The sequence below is a fragment of the Aquarana catesbeiana genome, linkage group LG09 (assembly GCF_042186555.1).
Source record: "Aquarana catesbeiana isolate 2022-GZ linkage group LG09, ASM4218655v1, whole genome shotgun sequence".
NCBI classification, from domain to species: Eukaryota; Metazoa; Chordata; class Amphibia; order Anura; family Ranidae; genus Aquarana; species Aquarana catesbeiana.
The window spans coordinates 310,197,308-310,224,478 of record NC_133332.1 but is presented as its reverse complement, the minus strand read 5'-3'; the positions used below and the strand labels follow the sequence as shown (position 1 = coordinate 310,224,478).

General features: G+C 47.6%; 1 protein-coding gene and 2 non-coding genes across 5 annotated transcripts in view; 1 reads left to right on the top strand and 2 right to left on the bottom strand.

The window, feature by feature from the left end:
• The window catches only part of LOC141108743 (cyclic nucleotide-gated channel alpha-2-like), a 46,337-nt gene that overhangs the window by 9,980 nt on the left and 9,186 nt on the right, over positions 1–27,171 (top strand). The window contains exons 3-4 of one of the 3 annotated variants that reach the window (XM_073600648.1): positions 15,767–15,869; positions 17,225–17,323. The exons of the other annotated variants lie outside the window; for them this stretch is intronic. The gene's annotated coding sequence lies outside the window, so the exon portion shown is untranslated. The remainder of the gene's footprint in view (positions 1–15,766; positions 15,870–17,224; positions 17,324–27,171) is intronic. 3 annotated transcript variants of the gene reach the window in all.
• Positions 13,879–13,950, bottom strand: TRNAY-AUA (transfer RNA tyrosine (anticodon AUA)). The gene has a single exon. It is a non-coding gene; the product is annotated as a tRNA-Tyr (tRNA).
• TRNAD-AUC (transfer RNA aspartic acid (anticodon AUC)) lies at positions 15,307–15,378 on the bottom strand. The gene has a single exon. It is a non-coding gene; the product is annotated as a tRNA-Asp (tRNA).

The following is a 27,171-nucleotide window of genomic DNA, read 5'->3' as shown; positions in this document are numbered from 1 at the left end:
ATACCAATGATGGGGCAATATTTCCCACACTGACACCAATGATGGGGCACTATTCCTCCCACTGACACCAATGATGGGGTACTTTTCCTCCCACTGATACCAATGATGGGGCACTATTCCTCCCACTGACACCAATGATGGGGCACTATTCCCCCCACTGATACCAATGATGGGGCACTATTCCTCCCACTGACATCAAAGATGGGGCACTATTCCTCCCACTGATACCAATGATGGGGCACTATTCCTCCCGCTGACACCAATGATGGGGCAATATTTCCCACACTGACACCAATGATGGGGCACTATTCCTCCCACTGACACCAATGATGGGGCACTATTCCTCCGACTGATACCAATGATGGGGCACTATTCCCCCCACTGATACCAATGATGGGGCACTATTCCTCCCACTGACATCAAGGATGGGGCACTATTCCTCCCACCGATACCAATGATGGGGCACTATTCCTCCCACCTATACCAATGATGGGGCACTATTCCTCCCACTGACACCAATGATGGGGCACTATTCCTCCCACTGACACCAATGATGGGGCACTATTCCTCCCACTGATACCAATGATGGGGCACTATTCATCCCACTGATACCAATGATGGGGCACTATTCCTCCCACTGACACCAATGATGGGACACTATTCCTCCCACTGACACCAATGATGGGGCACTATTCCCCCCCATTGATACCAATGATGGGGCACTATTCCCCCCCACTGATACCAATGATGGGGCACTATTCCCCCCCACTGATACCAATGATGGGGCACTATTCCCCCCACTGATACCAATGATGGGGCACTATTCCTCCCACTGATACCAATGATGGGGCACTATTCCTCCCACTGACATCAATGATGGGGCACTATTCCTCCCACTGACACCAATGATGGGGCACTATTCCTCCCACTGACACCAATGATGGGGCACTATTCCTCCACTGATACCAATGATGGGGCACTATTCCTCCACTGATACCAATGATGGGGCACTATTCCTCCGACTGATACCAATGATGGGGCACTACTTCTCCCTCTGACACCAATGATGGGGCACTATTCCTCCGACTGATACCAATGATGGGGCACTATTCCTCCCACTGACACCAATGATGGGGCACTATTCCTCCCACTGACACCAATGATGGGGCACTATTCCTCCGACTGATACCAATGATGGGGCACTATTCCTCCCACTGATACCAATGATGGGGCACTATTCCTCCCACCAATACCAATGATGGGGCATTATTCCACCCACCGATACCAATGATGGGGCACTATTCCTCCCACCAATACCAATGATGGGGCATTATTCCACCCACCGATACCAATGATGGGGCACTATTCCTCCCACTGATACCAATGATGGGGCACTATTCCTCCGACTGATACCAATGATGGGGCACTATTGCTCCCTCTGACACCAATGATGGGGCAATATTTCCCACACTGACACCAATGATGGGGCACTATTCCTCCCACTGATACCAATGATGGGGCATTATTCCACCCACCGATACCAATGATGGGGCACTATTCCTCCCGCTGACACCAATGATGGGGCACTATTCCTCCCACTGACACCAATGATGGGGCACTATTCCTCCCGCTGACACCAATGATGGGGCACTATTCCTCCGACTGATACCAATGATGGGGCACTATTCCTCCCACTGACACCAATGATGGGGCACTATTCCTCCGACTGATACCAATGATGGGGCACTATTCCTCCCACTGACATCAATGATGGGGCACTATTCCTCCGACTGATACCAATGATGGGGCACTATTCCTCCCGCTGACACCAATGATGGGGCACTATTCCTCCGACTGATACCAATGATGGGGCACTATTCCTCCCACTGACACCAATGATGGGGCACTATTCCTCCCACCGATACCAATGATGGGGCATTATTCCTCCCACCAATACCAATGATGGGGCACTATTCCTCCCACTGATACCAATGATGGGGCACTATTCCTCCGACTGATACCAATGATGGGGCACTATTGCTCCCTCTGACACCAATGATGGGGCACTATTCCTCCCACTGATACCAATGATGGGGCACTATTCCTCCCGCTGACACCAATGATGGGGCACTATTCCTCCCACTGATACCAATGATGGGGCATTATTCCACCCACCGATACCAATGATGGGGCACTATTCCTCCCGCTGACACCAATGATGGGGCACTATTCCTCCCACTGACACCAATGATGGGGCACTATTCCTCCCGCTGACACCAATGATGGGGCACTATTCCTCCGACTGATACCAATGATGGGGCACTATTCCTCCCACTGACACCAATGATGGGGCACTATTCCTCCCACTGACACCAATGATGGGGCACTATTCCTCCGACTGATACCAATGATGGGGCACTATTCCTCCCACCGATACCAATGATGGGGCATTATTCCTCCCACCAATACCAATGATGGGGCACTATTCCTCCCACTGATACCAATGATGGGGCACTATTCCTCCGACTGATACCAATGATGGGGCACTATTGCTCCCTCTGACACCAATGATGGGGCACTATTCCTCCCACTGATACCAATGATGGGGCACTATTCCTCCGACTGATACCAATGATGGGGCACTATTGCTCCCTCTGACACCAATGATGGGGCACTATTCCTCCCACTGACACCAATGATGGGGCACTATTCCTCCCGCTGACACCAATGATGGGGCACTATTCCTCCGACTGATACCAATGATGGGGCACTATTCCTCCCACTGACACCAATGATGGGGCACTATTCCTCCCACTGACACCAATGATGGGGCACTATTCCTCCCACTGATACCAATGATGGGGCAATATTTCCCACACTGACACCAATGATGGGGCACTATTCCTCCCACTGACACCAATGATGAGGCACTATTCCTCCCACTGACACCAATGATGGGGTACTTTTCCTCCCACTGATACCAATGATGGGGCACTATTCCTCCCACTGACACCAATGATGGGGCACTATTCCCCCCACTGATACCAATGATGGGGCACTATTCCTCCCACTGACATCAAAGATGGGGCACTATTCCTCCCACTGATACCAATGATGGGGCACTATTCCTCCCGCTGACACCAATGATGGGGCAATATTTCCCACACTGACACCAATGATGGGGCACTATTCCTCCCACTGACACCAATGATGGGGCACTATTCCTCCGACTGATACCAATGATGGGGCACTATTCCCCCCACTGATACCAATGATGGGGCACTATTCCCCCCACTGATACCAATGATGGGGCACTATTCCTCCCACCAATACCAATGATGGGGCACTATTCCTCCCACTGATACCAATGATGGGGCACTATTCCTCCCACTGATACCAATGATGGGGCACTATTCCTCCCACTGATACCAATGATGGGGCACTATTCCTCCCACTGATACCAATGATGGGGCACTATTCCTCCCACTGATACCAATGATGGGGCACTATTCCTCCCACTGATACCAATGATGGGGCACTATTCCTCCCACCAATACCAATGATGGGGCATTATTCCACCCACCGATACCAATGATGGGGCACTATTCCTCCCACTGATACCAATGATGGGGCACTATTCCTCCGACTGATACCAATGATGGGGCACTATTGCTCCCTCTGACACCAATGATGGGGCAATATTTCCCACACTGACACCAATGATGGGGCACTATTCCTCCCACTGATACCAATGATGGGGCATTATTCCACCCACCGATACCAATGATGGGGCACTATTCCTCCCGCTGACACCAATGATGGGGCACTATTCCTCCCACTGACACCAATGATGGGGCACTATTCCTCCCGCTGACACCAATGATGGGGCACTATTCCTCCGACTGATACCAATGATGGGGCACTATTCCTCCCACTGACACCAATGATGGGGCACTATTCCTCCGACTGATACCAATGATGGGGCACTATTCCTCCCACCGATACCAATGATGGGGCATTATTCCTCCCACCAATACCAATGATGGGGCATTATTCCACCCACCGATACCAATGATGGGGCACTATTCCTCCCACTGATACCAATGATGGGGCACTATTCCTCCGACTGATACCAATGATGGGGCACTATTGCTCCCTCTGACACCAATGATGGGGCACTATTCCTCCCACTGATACCAATGATGGGGCACTATTCCTCCCGCTGACACCAATGATGGGGCACTATTCCTCCGACTGATACCAATGATGGGGCACTATTGCTCCCACTGACACCAATGATAGGGCACTATTCCTCCGACTGATACCAATGATGGGGCACTATTGCTCCCTCTGACACCAATGATGGGGCACTATTCCTCCCACTGACACCAATGATGGGGCACTATTCCTCCCGCTGACACCAATGATGGGGCACTATTCCTCCCGCTGACACCAATGATGGGGCACTATTCCTCCCGCTGACACCAATGATGGGGCACTATTCCTCCGACTGATACCAATGATGGGGCACTATTGCTCCCTCTGACACCAATGATGGGGCACTATTCCTCCCACTGACACCAATGATGGGGCACTATTCCTCCCGCTGACACCAATGATGGGGCACTATTCCTCCGACTGATACCAATGATGGGGCACTATTCCTCCCACTGACACCAATGATGGGGCACTATTCCTCCCACTGACACCAATGATGGGGCACTATTCCTCCCACTGATACCAATGATGGGGCAATATTTCCCACACTGACACCAATGATGGGGCACTATTCCCCCCACTGATACCAATGATGGGGCACTATTCCTCCCACTGACATCAAAGATGGGGCACTATTCCTCCCACTGATACCAATGATGGGGCACTATTCCTCCCACTGACACCAATGATGGGGCACTATTCCTCCGACTGATACCAATGATGGGGCACTATTCCCCCCACTGATACCAATGATGGGGCACTATTCCCCCCACTGATACCAATGATGGGGCACTATTCCTCCCACTGACATCAAGGATGGGGCACTATTCCTCCCACCGATACCAATGATGGGGCACTATTCCTCCCACCTATACCAATGATGGGGCACTATTCCTCCCACTGATACCAATGATGGGGCACTATTCCCCCCACTGATACCAATGATGGGGCACTATTCCTCCCACTGACATCAATGATGGGGCACTATTCCTCCCACTGACACAAATGATGGGGTACTATTCCTCCCACTGACACCAATGATGGGGCACTATTCCTCCCACTGATACCAATGATGGGGCACTATTCCCCCCACTGATACCAATGATGGGGCACTATTCCTCCCACTGACACCAATGATGGGGCACTATTCCCCCCACTGATACCAATGATGGGGCACTATTCCCCCCCACTGATACCAATGATGGGGCACTATTCCCCCCACTGATACCAATGATGGGGCACTATTCCTCCCACTGATACCAATGATGGGGCACTATTCCTCCCACTGATACCAATGATGGGGCACTATTCCTCCCACTGACATCAATGATGGGGCACTATTCCTCCCACTGACACCAATGATGGGGCACTATTCCTCCCACTGACACCAATGATGGGGCACTATTCCTCCCACTGATACCAATAATGGGGCACTATTCCTCCACTGATACCAATGATGGGGCACTATTCCTCCGACTGATACCAATGATGGGGCACTACTTCTCCCTCTGACACCAATGATGGGGCACTATTCCTCCGACTGATACCAATGATGGGGCACTATTCCTCCCACTGACACCAATGATGGGGCACTATTCCTCCCACTGACACCAATGATGGGGCACTATTCCTCCCACTGATACCAATGATGGGGCACTATTCCTCCGACTGATACCAATGATGGGGCACTATTCCTCCCACTGATACCAATGATGGGGCACTATTCCTCCCACCAATACCAATGATGGGGCATTATTCCACCCACCGATACCAATGATGGGGCACTATTCCTCCCACTGATACCAATGATGGGGCACTATTCCTCCCACTGATACCAATGATGGGGCACTATTGCTCCCTCTGACACCAATGATGGGGCAATATTTCCCACACTGACACCAATGATGGGGCACTATTCCTCCCACTGATACCAATGATGGGGCATTATTCCACCCACCGATACCAATGATGGGGCACTATTCCTCCCGCTGACACCAATGATGGGGCACTATTCCTCCCACTGACACCAATGATGGGGCACTATTCCTCCCGCTGACACCAATGATGGGGCACTATTCCTCCGACTGATACCAATGATGGGGCACTATTCCTCCCACCGATACCAATGATGGGGCATTATTCCTCCCACCAATACCAATGATGGGGCATTATTCCACCCACCGATACCAATGATGGGGCACTATTCCTCCGACTGATACCAATGATGGGGCACTATTCCTCCCACCGATACCAATGATGGGGCATTATTCCTCCCACCAATACCAATGATGGGGCATTATTCCACCCACCGATACCAATGATGGGGCACTATTGCTCCCTCTGACACCAATGATGGGGCACTATTCCTCCCACTGATACCAATGATGGGGCACTATTCCTCCCGCTGACACCAATGATGGGGCACTATTCCTCCGACTGATACCAATGATGGGGCACTATTGCTCCCACTGACACCAATGATAGGGCACTATTCCTCCGACTGATACCAATGATGGGGCACTATTGCTCCCTCTGACACCAATGATGGGGCACTATTCCTCCCACTGACACCAATGATGGGGCACTATTCCTCCCGCTGACACCAATGATGGGGCACTATTCCTCCGACTGATACCAATGATGGGGCACTATTCCTCCCACTGACACCAATGATGGGGCACTATTCCTCCCACTGACACCAATGATGGGGCACTATTCCTCCCACTGATACCAATGATGGGGCAATATTTCCCACACTGACACCAATGATGGGGCACTATTCCTCCCACTGACACCAATGATGAGGCACTATTCCTCCCACTGACACCAATGATGGGGTACTTTTCCTCCCACTGATACCAATGATGGGGCACTATTCCTCCCACTGACACCAATGATGGGGCACTATTCCCCCCACTGATACCAATGATGGGGCACTATTCCTCCCACTGACATCAAAGATGGGGCACTATTCCTCCCACTGATACCAATGATGGGGCACTATTCCTCCCGCTGACACCAATGATGGGGCAATATTTCCCACACTGACACCAATGATGGGGCACTATTCCTCCCACTGACACCAATGATGGGGCACTATTCCTCCGACTGATACCAATGATGGGGCACTATTCCCCCCACTGATACCAATGATGGGGCACTATTCCCCCCACTGATACCAATGATGGGGCACTATTCCTCCCACTGACATCAAGGATGGGGCACTATTCCTCCCACCGATACCAATGATGGGGCACTATTCCTCCCACCTATACCAATGATGGGGCACTATTCCTCCCACTGATACCAATGATGGGGCACTATTCCCCCCACTGATACCAATGATGGGGCACTATTCCTCCGACTGATACCAATGATGGGGCACTATTCCTCCCGCTGACACCAATGATGGGGCACTATTGCTCCCTCTGACACCAATGATGGGGCACTATTCCTCCCACTGACACCAATGATGGGGCACTATTGCTCCCTCTGACACCAATGATGGGGCAATATTTCCCACACTGACACCAATGATGGGGCACTATTCCTCCGACTGATACCAATGATGGGGCACTATTCCCCCCACTGATACCAATGATGGGGCACTATTCCTCCGACTGATACCAATGATGGGGCACTATTCCCCCCACTGATACCAATGATGGGGCACTATTCCCCCCACTGATACCAATGATGGGGCACTATTCCCCCCACTGATACCAATGATGGGGCACTATTCCCCCCACTGATACCAATGATGGGGCACTATTCCCCCCACTGATACCAATGATGGGGCACTATTCCTCCCACTGATACCAATGATGGGGCACTATTCCTCCCACTGATACCAATGATGGGGCACTATTCCCCCCACTGATACCAATGATGGGGCACTATTCCCCCCACTGATACCAATGATGGGGCACTATTCCTCCCACTGACACCAATGATGGGGCACTATTCCTCCCACTGACATCAAAGATGGGGCACTATTCCTCCCGCTGATACCAAAGATGGGGCACTATTCCTCCCGCTGACACCAATGATGGGGCAATATTTCCCACACTGACACCAATGATGGGGCACTATTCCTCCGACTGATACCAATGATGGGGCACTATTCCCCCCACTGATACCAAAGATGGGGCACTATTCCTCCCACTGACATCAAGGATGGGGCACTATTCCTCCCACCGATACCAATGATGGGGCACTATTCCTCCCACCTATACCAATGATGGGGCACTATTCCTCCCACTGATACCAATGATGGGGCACTATTCCCCCCACTGATACCAATGATGGGGCACTATTCCCCCCACTGATACCAAAGATGGGGCACTATTCCTCCCACTGACATCAAGGATGGGGCACTATTCCTCCCACCGATACCAATGATGGGGCACTATTCCTCCCACTGATACCAATGATGGGGCACTATTCCCCCCACTGACACCAATGATGGGGCACTATTCCTCCCACTGACACCAATGATGGGGCACTATTCTTCCCACTGATACCAATGATGGGGCACTATTCCTCCGACTGATACCAATGATGGGGCACTATTCCCCCCCACTGACACCAATGATGGGGCACTATTCCTCCCACTGACACCAATGATGGGCAATATTTCCCACACTGACACCAATGATGGGGCAATATTCCTCCCACTGATACCAATGATGGGGCACTATTCCTCCAACTGACACCAATGATGGGGCAATATTCCCCCCCACTGATACCAATGATGGGGCATTATTCCTCCTAGTGACACCAATGATGGGGCACTATTCCCCCCCACTGATACCAATGATGGGGCATTATTACTCCCACTGACACCAATGATGGGGCACTATTCCCCCCCCACTGATACCAATGATGGGGCACTATTCCTCCCACTGATACCAATGATGGGGCACTATTCCTCCCACTGATACCAATGATGGGGCACTATTCCCCCCACTGATACCAATGATGGGGCACTATTCCCCCCACTGATACCAATGATGGGGCACTATTCCTCCCACTGACACCAATGATGGGGCACTATTCCTCCCACTGACATCAAAGATGGGGCACTATTCCTCCCGCTGATACCAAAGATGGGGCACTATTCCTCCCGCTGACACCAATGATGGGGCAATATTTCCCACACTGACACCAATGATGGGGCACTATTCCTCCGACTGATACCAATGATGGGGCACTATTCCCCCCACTGATACCAAAGATGGGGCACTATTCCTCCCACTGACATCAAGGATGGGGCACTATTCCTCCCACCGATACCAATGATGGGGCACTATTCCTCCCACCTATACCAATGATGGGGCACTATTCCTCCCACTGATACCAATGATGGGGCACTATTCCCCCCACTGATACCAATGATGGGGCACTATTCCCCCCACTGATACCAAAGATGGGGCACTATTCCTCCCACTGACATCAAGGATGGGGCACTATTCCTCCCACCGATACCAATGATGGGGCACTATTCCTCCCACTGATACCAATGATGGGGCACTATTCCCCCCACTGACACCAATGATGGGGCACTATTCCTCCCACTGACACCAATGATGGGGCACTATTCTTCCCACTGATACCAATGATGGGGCACTATTCCTCCGACTGATACCAATGATGGGGCACTATTCCCCCCCACTGACACCAATGATGGGGCACTATTCCTCCCACTGACACCAATGATGGGCAATATTTCCCACACTGACACCAATGATGGGGCAATATTCCTCCCACTGATACCAATGATGGGGCACTATTCCTCCAACTGACACCAATGATGGGGCAATATTCCCCCCCACTGATACCAATGATGGGGCATTATTCCTCCTAGTGACACCAATGATGGGGCACTATTCCCCCCCACTGATACCAATGATGGGGCATTATTACTCCCACTGACACCAATGATGGGGCACTATTCCCCCCCCACTGATACCAATGATGGGGCACTATTCCTCCGACTGATACCAATGATGGGGCACTATTGCTGCCACTGACACCAATGATGGGGCACTATTCCTCCGACTGATACCAATGATGGGACACTATTCCTCCCGCTGACACCAATGATGGGGCACTATTCCTCCCACTGATACCAATGATGGGGCACTATTCCTCCCACTGATACCAATGATGGGGCACTATCCCTTCCCCTCCCACTATCCCCCCCCATAGGAGACCCTATAGTTGATATTGTTATTACAATGCTGATATTATAATGTGAAATGTATTCTGTGGCCACTCAAATGTCAGTCAGTTCATCAGAAACTGGCCAACTGGAAATCAGAAAAATTGGAAGAAGTGTATATATATATATATAATGTTTGGGGGTTCTAAGTAATTTTCTAGCAAAAATACAGATTTTTACTTGTAAACAAAAAGTGCCAGAAAAGGAACTTCAATTCTATAAATTACAGGAGGATATCCAATCCTATGACTGGGACCCCCATGGATGTCCCCTCTGCCTGCACGCCCCTCTTCTACCTCCGTCCCTCACACGCCCCACCCCTTCCTGTCAACCAAACACCAAGCTCCGCCCCTTCCTGTTAATTAAACACCAAGCTCTGCCCCTTCCTGTTAATCAAACACCAAGCTCCACCCCTTCCTGTCAACAAACACCAAGCTCCGCCCCTTCCTGTCAATCAAACCCCCAGCCGCGCCCTTCCCACCTCCTCCCTCTGCCAGGATCTCCTCTCAGTACCCGCCCTCTGGCCACCTTCCTGCCAACCCCAGGTGGGGGGGGCGTGGCCACCATTTAGAGGCTCATTCACATGGGTGGAAACTGTTTGGGAGGGGAAACCATCACCTCCTATTATTATATATATTTATATTACTATTATAGTATTATTATAATCTATGGGTTGGTGTTTCTGTCCATCCATTCCTGAGATTTACACAGCTCCGCCATATAGCACACAGAACCCCATCACACAGACAGAGACCCCTACCTTAGAGGTTCATTCACATGGAAGGAAAGTGTTCAGGATAGGGGGATGGGGGGTACCACCTCCTCCTATTATTACATAAATATTACTATTTTATTATTATATTTTATGGATTGGTGTTTGTCCATCCAGTCCTGAGATTTACACAGCTCCGCCATGTAGCACACAGAACTCCATCACTCAGACAGGGGCCACCACCTTCACACAGATAATAGGGCGCTCAGGAGGAGAAACCAACATCCCCCTATTACTATATATATTATATGGATTGGTGTTTCTGTCCATGCAGTCCTGAGATTTACACAGCTCCGCCATGTAGCACACAGAACTCCATCACTCAGACAGGGGCCACCACCTTCACACAGATAATAGGGCGCTCAGGAGGAGAAACCAACATCCCCCTATTACTATATATATTATATGGATTGGTGTTTCTGTCCATGCAGTCCTAAAATTTACACAGCTCCGTCACAGAACACCATCACACAGACAGGGGCCACGGCTTAGAGGCTCATTCACAAGGGTGTTTGGGAGGGAAACCATCCCCTTCTATTATATATATTATCATTGGTGTTTCTGCCCATCCAGTCCTGAGATTTACATGATTTTTTCTTCGTTTCGGTTATAAAATTCAGCAAATTAGTCATTTTTCTTCATAAATTTTGGCCAAACTTTATACTGCTGCATATCTTTGGTAAAAAATAATCCAAATCAGTGTATATTATTTGGTCTTTGTGAAAGTTATAGGGCAGTGATGGAGAACCTTGGCACCCCCAGATGTTTTGGAACTACATTTCCCATGATGCTCACCTACACTGCAGAGCGCATGAGTGATCAGCATCAATCACTGTTATAGAGTCTACAAGCTATGGTGCCAATCATTGAAAATCGATCACACATGATGTACTGACGGCCGATCTCATCTCTTGAGGCCCTAACAAACCTGGAAAGTACAAATACCCCCAAATGACCCCTTTTTGGAAAGTAGACAGTCCAAGGTATTTAGTAAGAGGCATGGAGAGTCACCCCCCCTCCCCCAACGTATATTCTATGAGGCATAATGAGTCTTTTGAACGGTTCATTTTTTCCCACAATTCTTTGCAAAATTAAGATTTTTCTTTTCTATTTTTTTTATTCACAAAATTGTCATATTAACAGGTTATTTCTCTCACTTGGCCTGTGCACACCACAAATGACACCCCAAAATATATTCTGCTACTCCTCCTGAGTACGGGGATACCACATGTGTGAGACCTTTACACATCCTGGCCACATACAGAGGCCCAACATTCAGGGAGCACCGTCAGGTGTTCTAGGGACATCAATTACACATCTAATTTCCTGACAACCTATCACACTTTTGAAGGCCCTGGAGCATCAGGACAATGGAAACACCCACAAAATGACCCCATTTTGGAAAGAAACCCCAACGTATATTCTATGAGGCATAATGAGTCTTTTGAACATGTCATTTTTTCCCCACAAGTTTTTGGAAAATGTGGAAAAAAAATGAAAACACATTTTTCTACGCATTTTTTTTTTACACATTTCTATGGCACTGATGAGCATCCACTGATAGGGTGGCACTGATGAGCACTCACTGATGGGCACTGTATTGGCACTAATGGGCACATTATTGGCACTGACGGGGCACTGTAGAGCACAGATGTGGCACTGTAGGGCACAGATGCGCACTGATGGGGCACTGCTGGACACAGATGTGGCACTGTTGGGTACTAATGTGATGCTGATGGGACACAGATGTGCACTGATGGGGCACTGCTGGGTACTGATGTGACACTGCTGGGGCACTGTAGGGCACTGCTGGGCACAAATGTGGCACGGCTGGGTACTGATGTGGCACTAATGGGGCACAGATGTGTGTTGATGGGGCACTGCTTGGGTACTGATCTGGCACTGCTAGGTACTGATGTGGCACTGCTGGGGCACAAATGGCACTGATGGGGCACAGATGGGCACTGATGGGACAGTGCTGATTACTGATGTGGCACTGATGGGGCACAGATTGGCACTGATGGGGCACTGCTGGGTACTGATGGGGCACTGCTGGGTACTGATGTGGCACTGATGGTTACTGATATGGCACTGATGGGGCACAGATGGGCACTGATGTGGCACTGCTGGGTATTGATGTGGCACTGAAGGACACTGCTGGGCATTGATGGGGCACTGCTGGGCACTTGGAATACATACAAAAAAAGTCAAGCAGCATCACCCTCCTCTGCTTACACGATCGGTGTGAGGAGAGGAGAGAACCGGAAATTACGCCGGTTCGGTGACAGTGATCCCTCTGAATCCGCTGGACGGAACAATCACGTGGTAAAGGGCCGCTGGGATTGGTCCTTTACCCCGATCCCTGATGAGCTGGGTCCCGAGTATCCGGCGAGCAAGGACACTCCTGTGTGTGCGGGGATCATCATTGTACGCCCTCCCAGAATTATCTGACCACGCTGTAGCCGTCATTCGGTATGGCCCAGTCGGCAAGTGGTTAAAGTTCATGTTTGTGTAAAGGCAGGCGTCCCAATACTTTTGGTAAATAGTGTATGTGTGATTGGACAGAGGTGGGGAGAGAGGAACAGGACTACCTAGGAAGACAGGATAAAGTACATTGTACAATTTACACCCTGCAGTTAGCAGTCGAGGCAGCCATCTTGGCAATTGCGTTGGCCGGGAATCGGACCCGGGTCAGCTGCTGTATAAGCAGCTATGCTCACCACTGCACCACCAACGCGAGGAATGTCTTTGGAGGGTGGGAGGAAAGAACCTATATGCAGCTCCCCCCAACCCCCCACATACTTACCTGAGCTCGATCTTGATCCAGCGCTGTGCCTGAGAGCAGTAGCTCTCTCTCTCCTCACTGGACAGAGAGTCAGCAGTGGGAGCCAATCACAGCCAGTGAGCAGGGGGTGGGGCCGAGCCATGCTCTGTGCTTCAATGAACCGCATAGCAAGCGGCTTTCTATGGGGTGCACTGGGCAAGGGGGAGGAGCCAGGAGCGCCAGCAGGGAACCCAAAAAGGGGAGGATCGCGGCTGCTCTATGCAAAACTATTATAGAGAGCAGGCAAGAATAACATGTTTGTAAACCTCATTTTTCTTCCGTCTTACGTCAGGCCCAGGAGGAAGAGAGCGTGCCCAGGCTATATAAGCTACTTTTATAATCCCTCCCAGCAACCTTTAGGCCACTGCAAGGGTCCCTGGGATTTGTAGTCTTAGAGTATGGGAATATATAACAGCAGATTCCAGAAGGACTATACGCCCCATAACTCACTCTGCTGGCGCACAGGTATGAGGTCACTGGCTGTCCAATAATCACGGGACCAACAATATTCAAAACACTGGAAGGTGCGAAGCTTTCTGGATACAGTTCACATCGCTACATAGGGGAGGATAGTATTGGGGTTACAGGGAGGGTTATTCTTGGGGATATAGGGAGGGATAGTATTGGGGTTATAGGGAGGGATAGTATTGGGGTACAGGGAGGGTTACTCTTGGGGATATAGGGAGGGATAGTATTGGGGTTACAGGGAGGGTTATACTTGGGGATATAGGAAGGGATAGTATTGGGGTTACAGGGAGGGTTATTCTTGGGGATATAGGAAGGGATAGTATTGGGGTTACAGGGAGGGTTATTCTTGGGGATATAGGAAGGGATAGTATTGGAGTTACAGGGAGGGTTATTCTTGGGGATATAGGAAGGGATAGTATTGGGGTTACAGGGAGGGTTATTCTTGGGGATATAGGGAGGGATAGTATTGGGGTTATAGGGAGGGTTAGTGTTAGAGAGAGCTATATAGTATATAGTAAATACTATATAGTAAACAGCAGGCTTTTTTTCAGCCAAGTTGCTAAGGATAGCCTAGAAAATACCTGAAAATGAGCTGAGTGCTCCACCTACTGGCTGAAAATGAGAATACAAAACAATCATTTTCTTGTGCAAAAAAATATATTATTCAAAATGCTTAACAAAACACATACATAAACACATTCCTTTTGATTTAAATTTTATTCCATCAGCATTTAATTTGCACAGCAGATTTCTCCCTGGGGACACAAAGTGGTTAGCGGTCGAGGCAGCCATGTTGGCAATTGCGTTGGCCGGGAATCGAACCCGGGTCAGCTGCTGGATAAGCAGCTATGCTCACAACTGCACCACCAACGCGAGGAAAGTTTTTGAAGTGTGGGAGGAAAAAACCTGGGAATGGGGAGGTGAGGATGACGCTGGATCCCAGTGCTGCAAATATGTCTGGTCTTGTCACAGTGGCAACATATAGCAGCTTACCAATTCCTCTGTGATACGTATCATTGTTGGGTAGCAAGTTTTCTCCTTCAGTGCTCTTTCGATAGCCTGGTTCCATAGACATTTCACTTCCTTTGCATACTGCATATGGAATTGTTGCAAGATTTCGCAGATTTTCTGAGAACTTCCATCTTTTTCTCTCTCTATTTGGATACCCAGATTGTAGCTAATGTCCCCAAGTTCTTTGATTTCAAAATTTTCTTTCAGCTTGTGAACTATCTGATTGTAATCCCCTTCTTGTTCAAAACAGGTTATAAATGTCATCAACATAGATAAGGATGTATATCCATCTGTCTTCTTGATTCCTGGAGTAGAGACGGGGGTCTGCTTTACATCTTGAGAATCCCTCTTTAGTAAGTACTTTGTTCACTTTTGCATTCCACATCCTTGCAGATTGTATAAGACCGTAGATGCTCTTCTGATGTTTACACACAAGGTTGTCCCCTTTCTCAAACCCTGGTGGTCGCTCTATCTAGAGATCTTCCTTAATGTCTCCATGTCTAGGTATTTCACTTGCATGCCCTTTCTGGCTGCAATGCTAAGAAGTGCTCTGATGGTGGAGTGAAAGTTTCGTCATAATCTTCACCAAATTTCTGAGAGCAACCCTTGGCAACTAGTCTGGCTTGGTATTTGTGGATATTCCCAGGGCCAGATTTGCCACAAGGCCACCAAGGCCAGGCCTCGGAGCGGCAGTGGTGCAGGGGGGGCGCCGCTCCTGCGGCGACTTCGCGGCCACCCCCCCTTTCGGGCTGCCCGTTAAAGTAGATTAAGGGCACCGGTGCCCTTAGAAAAGATGGCCGTGAGCCGCCCACTACTGCGCATGTGCCGTTCCGAAGCGGCCGGGCTTGGGAAGGCTCGTACACGCTCGGCCAGGCTGAGGGATAGGCAGTAGCGCGATTGCGCCGCCCGGCGCCATTTTTGAAAAGATCGAGAAGTAATGTCAGCGGTGCGGCGGCGGTGGAGAGAGGTGACATCTCTCATTGCCCGCACCGCTGTTCCGCCCTCCTCCATCTGGTGGCAGCCAGGCAGCGTGGCAAGGGACATCAACATCTGGTGGCAGCCAGGCAGCGTGGCAAGTGACATCTCCATCTGGTGGCAGCCTGGCAAGTGACATCACCATCTGGTGGCAGGCAGCGTGGCAAGTGACATCTCCATCTGGTGGCAGCCAGGCAGCGTGGCAAGTGACATCTCCATCTGGTGGCAGCCAGGCAGCGTGGCAAGTGACATCTCCATCTGGTGGCAGCCAGGCAGCGTGGCAAGTGACATCTCCATCTGGTGGCAGGCATAGTGGCAAGTGACAAGCGATGGTGGCAAGTGACACGCTCAGGGCTCCCAATGATTCTGGTGAGTTGAACCAATTTATTTTACATTACAATGTAATGATAGAAATAATGTGTTTCAATCATCCTGACTCCTGACACCATACCAACCTTGGTGCCGGGGATGATTGAAGCACTAACACCAGCCATTGCCCTGAAAAATTGCCTGGGAGATGTATAAACCTCGAAGTGGACTTTTCCTGGCTCTCTCTGGGACGCTCTGCTACAGTGCGTATTAGTCCTGGTTTGCATTGGAATTTGTTGCTAGACATGGAAACAAACTCTTGAAGTTTCTCTGATTGTAGCTAATGTCCCCAAGTTCTTTGATTTCAAAATTTTCTTTCAGCTTGTGAACTTTCTGATTGTAATCCCCTTCTTGTTCAAAACAGGTTATAATGTCATCAACATAGATAAGGATGTATATCCATCTGTCTTGATTCCTGGAGTAGAGACCCCCGTCTGCTTTACATCTTGAGAATCCCTCTTTAGTAAGTACTTTGTTCACTTTCACATTCCACATCCTTGCAGATTGTTGAAGACCGTAGATGTTCTTCTGATGTTTACACACAAGGTGCACCCACTGACACCATTGTTGGTGGTTATTATTGCGTCCAACTGACCTCTTATCCTTTACAAGCAAGGAAGCTTCCATCTTCATTTCTGTTTGATCTGCAGTTCTCATGGTGTTGTATAGGTGACCAGCCATGACACCAGCCATATGATGTGTTTATAGTTTGGTTGAAAGCAACCTGTTCTTCTTTAAAACTGCCCTACAATATGATAAAAAGTACTTTGTTTTCTCTATAGTTGTTCCAATCCCTTTGGTATTTTTAGGTTTTTTATGTTTGATGTCTTTATCAGCTTTAGCCAAAAACCTTTGTATTTGAGCAGATTTTTCTTTGAATTCTGACGTATCTTTGAATGGACTCCATTTTTCTTTTAATTCAGCTATTTTTGTGGCTATTTTTTGGAGTTGGAGCAGTGTGACCGCATGCAAACGGAGGTGTACCAGAGTCACAGGGTCTAAGGAGCCACCTGGTCTTCACCAGAGCCACTGGAGGTGTGGATGTTGCGCTGCAAGGCAGCTCCCAGGTTGCGGCTCTCTAGCACACCCGTGCGGGCACAGTGCATCCAAATAGGCGTAATACTACCTAGGTCCAGGTATTATTGTGTCCACTGACACCATTGTTGGTGGTTAATATTGCTTCTACTGACCTCTTATCCTTTACAAGCAAGGAAACTTCCATTTTTATTTCTGTTTGATCTGCAGTTCTCATGGTGATCAGCCATGATACCAGCCATATGATGTGTTTATAGTTTGGTTGAAAGCAACCTGTTCTGCTTTAAAAGTGCTCTATAATATGATAAAAAGTACATTTTAAAATTGATAGTCCTTCAGTCTGTTAGATACCATGCTGCCAGGTTCTGACAACTGGCTAGGTGCTCTGCCACCTGGCTGAGTGCCCTGCTGTTGGGGTATGGAAGCAGGCTGAGTGCCCTGCTGTTGGGGTCTGGAAGCAGGCTGAGTGCCCTGCTGTTGGGGTCTGGAAGCAGGCTGAGTGCCTTGCTGTTGGGGCCTGGAAGCTGGCTGAGTTTCCCGCAGGTCAGATCCTTTAACAAGTACAACATTTGGAACTTGCAGCTCCACAGGGCAGAAAATATCCCAATGCTGGGATCCCATGGACCATCTGCAGGCTTAACGTGGAGTCCCCTAACCCATACTGCTTTTCATTTTACCAGTCACCCAGGTCTTTCCAAGGAATTGGTTCCCCAGCATAGGTCCCCTAAACACCTCTACTACTGGAGCTGTAAGTGTATTTTAACAGTCACCCAGGTCTTACCAAGACATTGGTTCCCCAGAAAAGGTCCCCTAATGCCCTTGGAGTGGCAGGGGCACACATTACAACTGGATCAGGACAAACTTTAGATAGAAATCTGCCCTTACCCAGAACACCTCTACTACTGGAGCTGTAAATTTAAGTTTTTTTTTAACAGTCACCCAGGTCTTACCAAGACATTGGTTCCCCAGAAAAGGTCCCCTAATGCCCTTGGAGTGGCAGAGGCACACATTACAACTGGATCAGGACAAACGTCAGATGGAAATCTGCCCTTACCCAGAACACCTCTACTACTGGAGCTGTAAGTGTAAGTATATTTTAACAGTCACCCAGGTCTTACCAAGACATTGGTTCCCCAGAAAAGGTCCCCTAATGCCCTTGGAGTGGCAGGGGCACACATTACAACTGGATTAGGCCGAACTTTAGATAGAAATCTGCCCTTACCCAGAACACCTCTACTACTGGAGCTGTAAGTGTATTTTAACAGTCACCCAGGTCTTTTCAAGACATTGGTTCCCCAGCAAAGGTCCCCGAACACTCTTGGAATCGCCGAGGCACACATTACACCAGGACAAAATTCAGATGGAACTCTGCCCTTAACCCGAACACCTCTACTACTGGAGCTGTAAATAAAAAGCAGAAATCTGGACCACCAGGCTTTGACACAACCTAAGCAAATGGCGCATGAAAGTTGACTACAGGAATCTTGGACCAAACGGGTAACCCATGCCAGGCATGCAACATGCATGGAGATTCAGAGGTATTAGACCTCTGGAGTTGGTGATATCTTGACCCTAGTACCAGAGACTGACTGGGCAGCAGGCACAAAACTAGCAGAGGCAGACTGGGCAGCAGGTGCTATATAAGCAACATCAGGTTTGTCAGCAGATAAAGGATCAGTGGCATATGGCTGGGCAACAGGTTAAATAACAATGGATTCAAGCTGGATAGCAGGTAAAGGATTAGTAGTGTCAGCATGAACAGTAGAAGATCAGTGGCACCAGATTTGATAGCTGGTGGCGTATCCATGAAGTCAGGCTGGTCAGTGGGTAAAGGATCAGTGGAATCTGGCTGGGCAGCAGGTGAAGTACCAATGGATTCAAGCTGGATAGCAGGTAAAGGATTAGAAGTGTCTCTATGTGCTGGGGAGAGAGGGAGGAAAGGAGGCTCTGTGCACTCCTTTCTTTCTTTCTTTCTTTCTTTCTTTCTTTCTTTTTCTTTTTTTTTTTTTCTTTCTTTCTTTCTTTCTTTCTTTCTTTCTTTCTTTCTTTCTTTCTTTCTTTTTCTTTTTCTTTCTTTCTTTCTTTCTTTCTTTCTTTCTTTCTTTCTTTCTTTCTTTCTTTCTTTCTTTCTTTCCCCGCCCCTTATGACATCACCGCCCGAGGCATGTCACCACCAAAAGCAGCAGCATGTGTCACCACCAAATGCTGCAGCTTATGTCACCACCAAAAGCAGCAGCATGTGTCACCACCAAATGCTGCAGCTTATGTCACCACCAAATGCTGCAGCTTATGTCACCACCAAATGCAGCAGCTTATGTCACCACCAAATGCTGCAGCTTATGTCACCACCAAATGCTGCAGCTTATGTCACCACCAAATGCTGCAACTTATGTCACCACCAAATGCTGCAGCTTATGTCACCACCAAATGCTGCAGCTTATGTCACCACCAAATGCAGCAGCTTATGTCACCACCAAATGCTGCAGCTTATGTCACCACCAAATGCTGCAGCCTATCTCACCATCAAATGCTGCAACTTATGTCACCACCAAGTGCAGCAGCTTATGTCACCACCAAATGCTGCAGCTTATGTCACCACCAAATGCTGCAGCCTATCTCACCATCAAATGCTGCAACTTATGTCACCACCAAGTGCAGCAGCTTATGTCACCACCAAATGCTGCAGCTTATGTCACCACCAAATGCTGCAGCCTATCTCACCATCAAATGCTGCAACTTATGTCACCACCAAGTGCAGCAGCTTATGTCACCACCAAATGCTGCAGCTTATGTCACCACCAAATGCTGCAGCCTATCTCACCATCAAATGCTGCAACTTATGTCACCACCAAGTGCAGCAGCTTATGTCACCACCAAATGCTGCAACTTATGTCACCACCAAATGCTGCAGCTTATGTCACCACCAAATGCAGCAGCTTATGTCACCACCAAATGCTGCAGCTTACACCAAATGCAGCAGCCTGTGTCACCACCAAAGCAGGCGAATATAAGAAACGCACATGAATATAAGAAAAGCACACAAATATAAGAAAACCACACAAATATAAGAAAAGCACACAAATATAAGAAAAGCACACTGATAAAAACTGGCTCATGTGCGCCCAGCCTGAAGGGGTGTGAACTAGACTTAGGCAATTGGGAAAAACTGAACATTTGGCTCTATGATGTTGTCATGAGCCTCCTCATAATACAGGGCCAGGGTGTAAGTCCACTGTCCTGTCTCTCTGGTGGTAGAAATATGTCACATAGGTGTTGCTGCGCCTCTGGCTCTATGACGTTGTTATGAGCCTCTTCGTGGTACATCGGCCATGGTGTAAAGAGATTCTCCTGGCTGTATGCCGTTGGGAAGAAGTCCTGTGGTGGCTCCTGAATCTGACTATCTCTCTTGCAGCCAAAGTCATAGATATTATTCTGCTCCTCTGGCTCTATGAGGTTGTTATGAGCTTCTTCATGGTACATCGGCCACGGTGTAAAGAGATTCTCCTGGTTGTATGCCATTGGGAAGAAGTCCTGAGGTGGCTGCTGAATCTGACTAACTCTCTTGTAGCCAAAGTCATAGATATTATTAGGCTCCTCAGGCTCTTTTGGGTTCTTATGAGCCTCCTCGTAATGCATTGGCCAGGGTGTGACGAGATTCTCCTGTCTGACCGCTGGTGGTGGCTGATAAACGACCATTAGCTCTGCCAATTGTTGAAGAGCATCTTTATAATGGTTCTCCATTGGAGTCGGTACTGGTCTCTGGATCTTCAATGATAATATTGGATCCCAGTCCATTGGTTCCTCCCTCTGGAGCTCACTCTCATCACTACAGTCAGCGAAATTAGGCTTCTCTGGCGATGATGGTGGAGGTGAAAATAACTCCATTGGTGACATCATCAAACTGTCGCTCATGTATGAAAAGCCTGTGAAATACTCCTGCTCATATGGTGATATTGGAGCCTCCCGGTCCAGGGTTTTGATAAATTCATTCAATGGCATGCTGTTATTTGATGGTTCCTCATAAATCTAGAAAGAGAAAAAGACATTCATTACTATTTCTAATTGATACAGAGAATGGTAACAAAGTATGGTGAACCCCACCCCCGAGGTGCAGCAGATTTCACCAAGCAGGCTCCTTCCACCCTAGCTCCCTCTAGTGGTCAGATGACATACACAATAATCATCTCCAATACTAAACAGAAATCATTCAGACCAGGCCGTATGATTGTATAGTGATCACAAATTCATATACACTGGTCTGAAAAGTCTGGTAAAACAAATGTCTTAGATGGGGAAGAGCCTGCTGCTGAAAATCTCCCCTCCCCCTCCAATGTGTTTGGACTCTATTATCTGTATACTTACTGGTTCAGATTCAGGTGGCTCGTCTGACTTTCTTCCCTCTAACTCTGCCCAGTCGATAGTCTTGAAGAACGGATGGCTCCTGATGTCACTGACTAGATGGTTTCGGCCCTCTTGGTCTTTCCACAGAAGCTGTAATGAAGAATGAAATATATGAGAATGAAATATAAAGAGATGCTGCATGACCAATAACAATATCTGAGCAATAGAGGAGCTGAGGATCTCTGTAACTTACCCTAACTAAGAGGTCATGGAGGTCAGGGTCCATACCCTCCTCAAAATCGGGCTCCATATAAATCATTTTCATCTTTATTTGTTCCCAGTCGTCAGTACTGGTGATGAAGGGATGTTTGCCAAACGCCATCTCGTATACTATAACTCCAAGGGAGAAATAGTCAACCATGCTGAAATAATCCATTTCTTGCAAGACCTGAAGAAACATAAGAGAAAAAGGGATGAGCATATTGTCAGACCAGGCAGAGGACAGAGATGATAACATAGTGACATATGTGATGTATAAAGCTCATGCATGACTAAAATTGCAATGAAACGGCATCAAACTGAAGTGGAGCTTGCGAATATTGGAGGTGGGGCTTAAAGGGCAAGTATAGTCAAAACCTTTTTTTTTTTTTAAACGTTGGATAGAATAGAAAGGGGTTAAACAGTCTAGGGCTTTGCCTAGAGGTGCCCTTTAATTGCCCCATTTAAAGTAGGTGGATGAAGGTATACTGACCCCAATAGCTCAATGTTCACAAGCGCTCCCCATGTTAAAGAGGAGAAGGGAAACAGTGGGTGAGCAGTTACTGGAGGTTTTACCCCATTCATATGTGTGAAACGGGCCAGGCAGATGAATCCATCTACACTCAGCCACAATGTCCCCTACAAAGAAGCCCCAACACTGCTCCATGACTCAGAACTTCCCAGCTTTTGTTGGGGATATTGTTCTGGCCTGGAAACCCACTAAAAGCAACCGGGGGCACCAGTGGAAACATTCTCCATTTAGTGGAAGTGGAGCACCCCTTTATCTCTTCTCTATATCCAATCATAATAATTGGTATATCTTGATAAATGTTATAATTAAGTCTGATATCGGGTTCATACTTACTTCTGGGGCCATGTAGATTGGTGTCCCTATAATTCCGTTAGTTCTCTTAGACTCGGTGACTCCCTTCGCTGACAATCCAAAATCCGCAACTCTGGCGTGGCCATCTTCGTCTAAGAGGATGTTTTCCGGCTTCAGATCTCTGTGAACGATCTCTCTGGCGTGCAGGAATTGCAGGCAGCAAATAATTTCCGCTGTTAGGTTTCTGATGGAGAAAGAAATACATAGATTAGCATCAAAAATCATCACAGATCAGTTAATGGTAAAGATAAAGTAACTTCTCCCTATAGTACATAGGGGTATAGATGGACGGGATCAGCTGGAGGGGCCTGGCTAGGTCACTGCCTGTCCTCAGTGGTCAGCCTCCCCCGACTCCAAAGTGACCCCGACATCAAACTTACCTTAAGATGTCCAGCGGAAATGGAGCTGAATATCTTATGAATTCGGCGAGATCTCCTTCGCTCAGATACTCCATAACAAAGGCCAGATGATTCTGTGAAAATAAGAAAAACAGGTTACGTTATAGACATTGAAGTTTTCACTTTGTGAAGGAATATATGAAGACCCGCACACCAGCAGAGAGTGCAGTGTGGCATCTTAACTAAATGCTTCCTTGGGGGGAACTCTGGAAAACCGGACAGAGAAGAATAGTAGACCGCCATTGCTGGATGATCATTACCACAATACTAGTTTTGTCTGGTTATTATGGTGGCCCAATGGCTTCTATATTTTGGCTTCCCATCCTGGAAGATGTATGTCAATCAGGAGTCCTGACTTCTGTCTAGCCAGTTGTAGACGTGTTCTGACTCAGTGACTCAAAGTTTTAAGGCCAGAGACAGCCAGGAAACTAGTAATGTCTAAAGTCAGTAATGGCAGCCTCTCAGTATATGGTTTCTTGAAGGAAAGCCTCTACTCTGTACAGTTTGTGTCACAAAGCTCCAGCCTTGTAGGAAGCACTCTAGAGACTTCTTCTCTCACCTTTACTGCATTACCCTGATCTACAGCCAGAGCCCTCAGAAGAGCCTGATGTGGGACACAAGTGAAGCTTTCTTCTGCCTCCTCCAATTTAGTACTTAGTGGCTGAAGGACTAGATGACAGGTCTGAACATTGTCATCTCATGGTGCAGGGGGATGCTTAGCCTTGTGTAAGTTTTGACTCCCAAAAAAGTCACCATTTGCATAACTATTGTAGGGGGTCTGGATCAATAGTGGAGCGCAGTACAGGAAAGAGAAGAAGAAATTGGGAGATTAAAATACTTACCTTTGTTTGGAAAGATCCATATATATGGGTGATGTATGGGCACTCTCTGCCTTCTTCCAGAATACATCTTTCTGTGAGCGCAAGAGAGGGTCCAGATCTCAGTAGTTTTCTCTTTGAGATGAACTTCACCGCCAGCTTTTGGTCAGTGGCTGGATGGGTGGCCAACACCACTTTCCCAAAGCTCCCCTCTCCAAGAACCTTATGGAAGGTGAAGGTTTCGACATATAGTTTCCTGATACTGGGTGGGACCAGTTCAGATGTCTTCTTGTTCATGGTGGGGATGGATGGAGGTGGACCCTGCACAGGCAATGAAGGGACCAGAGGTGGTGATTCACTCATTTTGCAGTTTGATGGTTCTTTTTGCTTTATGAAGTCGGCAAATGCTGCCCAACATTTGTTTTCAACCTCATCATTAGAAGGAGTGAGTGAATTTTGCTGGTTCTCATTAACTGTATCCAGTTTCATCTCACTCGTGGATGGAGCCTGTGGGTTTTCACCCTCCACGATCTCTGAAGAGATGATACTTTGCTGGTCCTCCATTGCTGTGTCCAATTTAATTATACTCTCACTGGTGGTGGTAGCCAATGGAGTATCCTCACTGTCCTTTGTGGATGGGATGACTGGATATTGATGGCCTTCCACAGTCAGAGATACTATGGTTGCCTCATCCTCATCCTCACTGGTGGATGGAACCAGTGCAGTTTGCTCACCCTCGATGGTAGATGGGGAGACTGCACTTGGTTGGTCCTCCACAGTCATAGCCGGTGTTGCCTCATCCTGACTGGTGGATGGAACCAGTGCAGTTTGCTCACCCTCGATGGTAGATGGGGAGACTGCACTTGGTTGGTCCTCCACAGTCATAACCGGTGTTGCCTCATCCTCACTGGCGGATGGAACCAGTGGGTTGTTCTCCCCCTCCAAGGTGGGGGAGGTGACACTGGGAGATGATGGATCATATTCTCCTGGAGAGAGAAAAAAAAACAACATTTAATTCTTTCTGTTTTATAATATACAAATCTGAGGACATTAAAATATATTTTCTTGTTCTGTAATGATGCTTCCTCTCAATTCATTTTCATTATTCTGATAAATCCTAAATAATAATGATCCCGGTATTCTGTATTTATTCTCTATATTATTACATTAGTTATGCAGCAAGGGTGCGATCTGAACTTTTCTCATGCTCTACAGTCACATAGTCAGACATATAGATATATCTATATCATATATATATATATACTGTATGTGCTTCTATATATATATGTGTGTGTGTGTGTGTGTATGTATGTGTGTATATATATATATATGTATGTATGTATATATATATATATATATATATATATATATGTATGTGTGTGTATGTATGTATATATACACTTTGCTTTTACATTTATAATTCAAAATTGTGATGGGTCTGTTGTGTGTTCTCCTTCATATTGGGCAGCCAATGAGATTGGGGCATTCCTCCCTCACACCTGATTCATGTCTCCAGCTGGCCAACTGCCATCTGTGCAGATCAGCCAACTGCCATCTGAGGGAGTGAGCTGAGATTAGATTTGATTATATATATATATATATATGTATGTGTATGTATATCCAGTTTCTTGAATGAAATCCTAAATACCTTCTGGGTGTCTCTGTCGGGATTTTAGATGAATACAGGGGCAGATGGTGTTAAGAACTGCCCTGAACCCCCGCCTGATACCCTTACACACCCCCCTACGAGGGGCTTTGGGCTGTGCGGGGGGCTGGTTTTCTGATGGTAAGGTTGCAACCATTTTTGATTGCATATTTGGATCTCCTTTGATGATAAACAGAAGATCCACTGACCTAATCGCACTTCTGTCACTATGAAAACGCGCCAATTATAAAATAATAAGCAACGTGTCTCAGAGCTACAGATCTCACGTCCTTTCCTTACAAGAGAAAATCTGTGAGTGAGCCCAACTGCCACCAGAGCTCCTTATGTCAGGAATGTGACATCATCAATGACATCATCAATGACCATATATGGGCATGTCACATGGCCTCTTTTTTTTTTCCACCTGACAAGTTAACCCTTCGCTGCCCAGAGACAATTTTGACACTTCTCACACACATTAAATGGGCATGTGACATCATCAATGACCATATATGGGCATGTCACATGGCCTCTTTTTTTTCCCACCTGACAAGTTTACCCTTCGCTGCGCAGAGACAATTTTGACACTTCTCACACACATTAAATGGGCATGTGACATCATCAATGACCATATATGGGCATGTCACATGGCCTCTTTTTTTTCCCACCTGACAAGTTTACCCTTCGCTGCCCAGAGACATTTTTGACACTTCTCACACACATTAAAATAAACATGTTTTTTAGCTAGAAAAATGTCTTATGATAATAATTATTATTATAATTTTTATAAAATATAAAATATGAGGTTGAGATGAGTAAATAGATACCCAAAAAGACAAGATTTAATCATTTTTTATTTATTTTTTTCTAACTGAAAAACTGACATATGTATACACGGTCATGTCACATGAGATTTTTTTTTTTTTTTCTAAC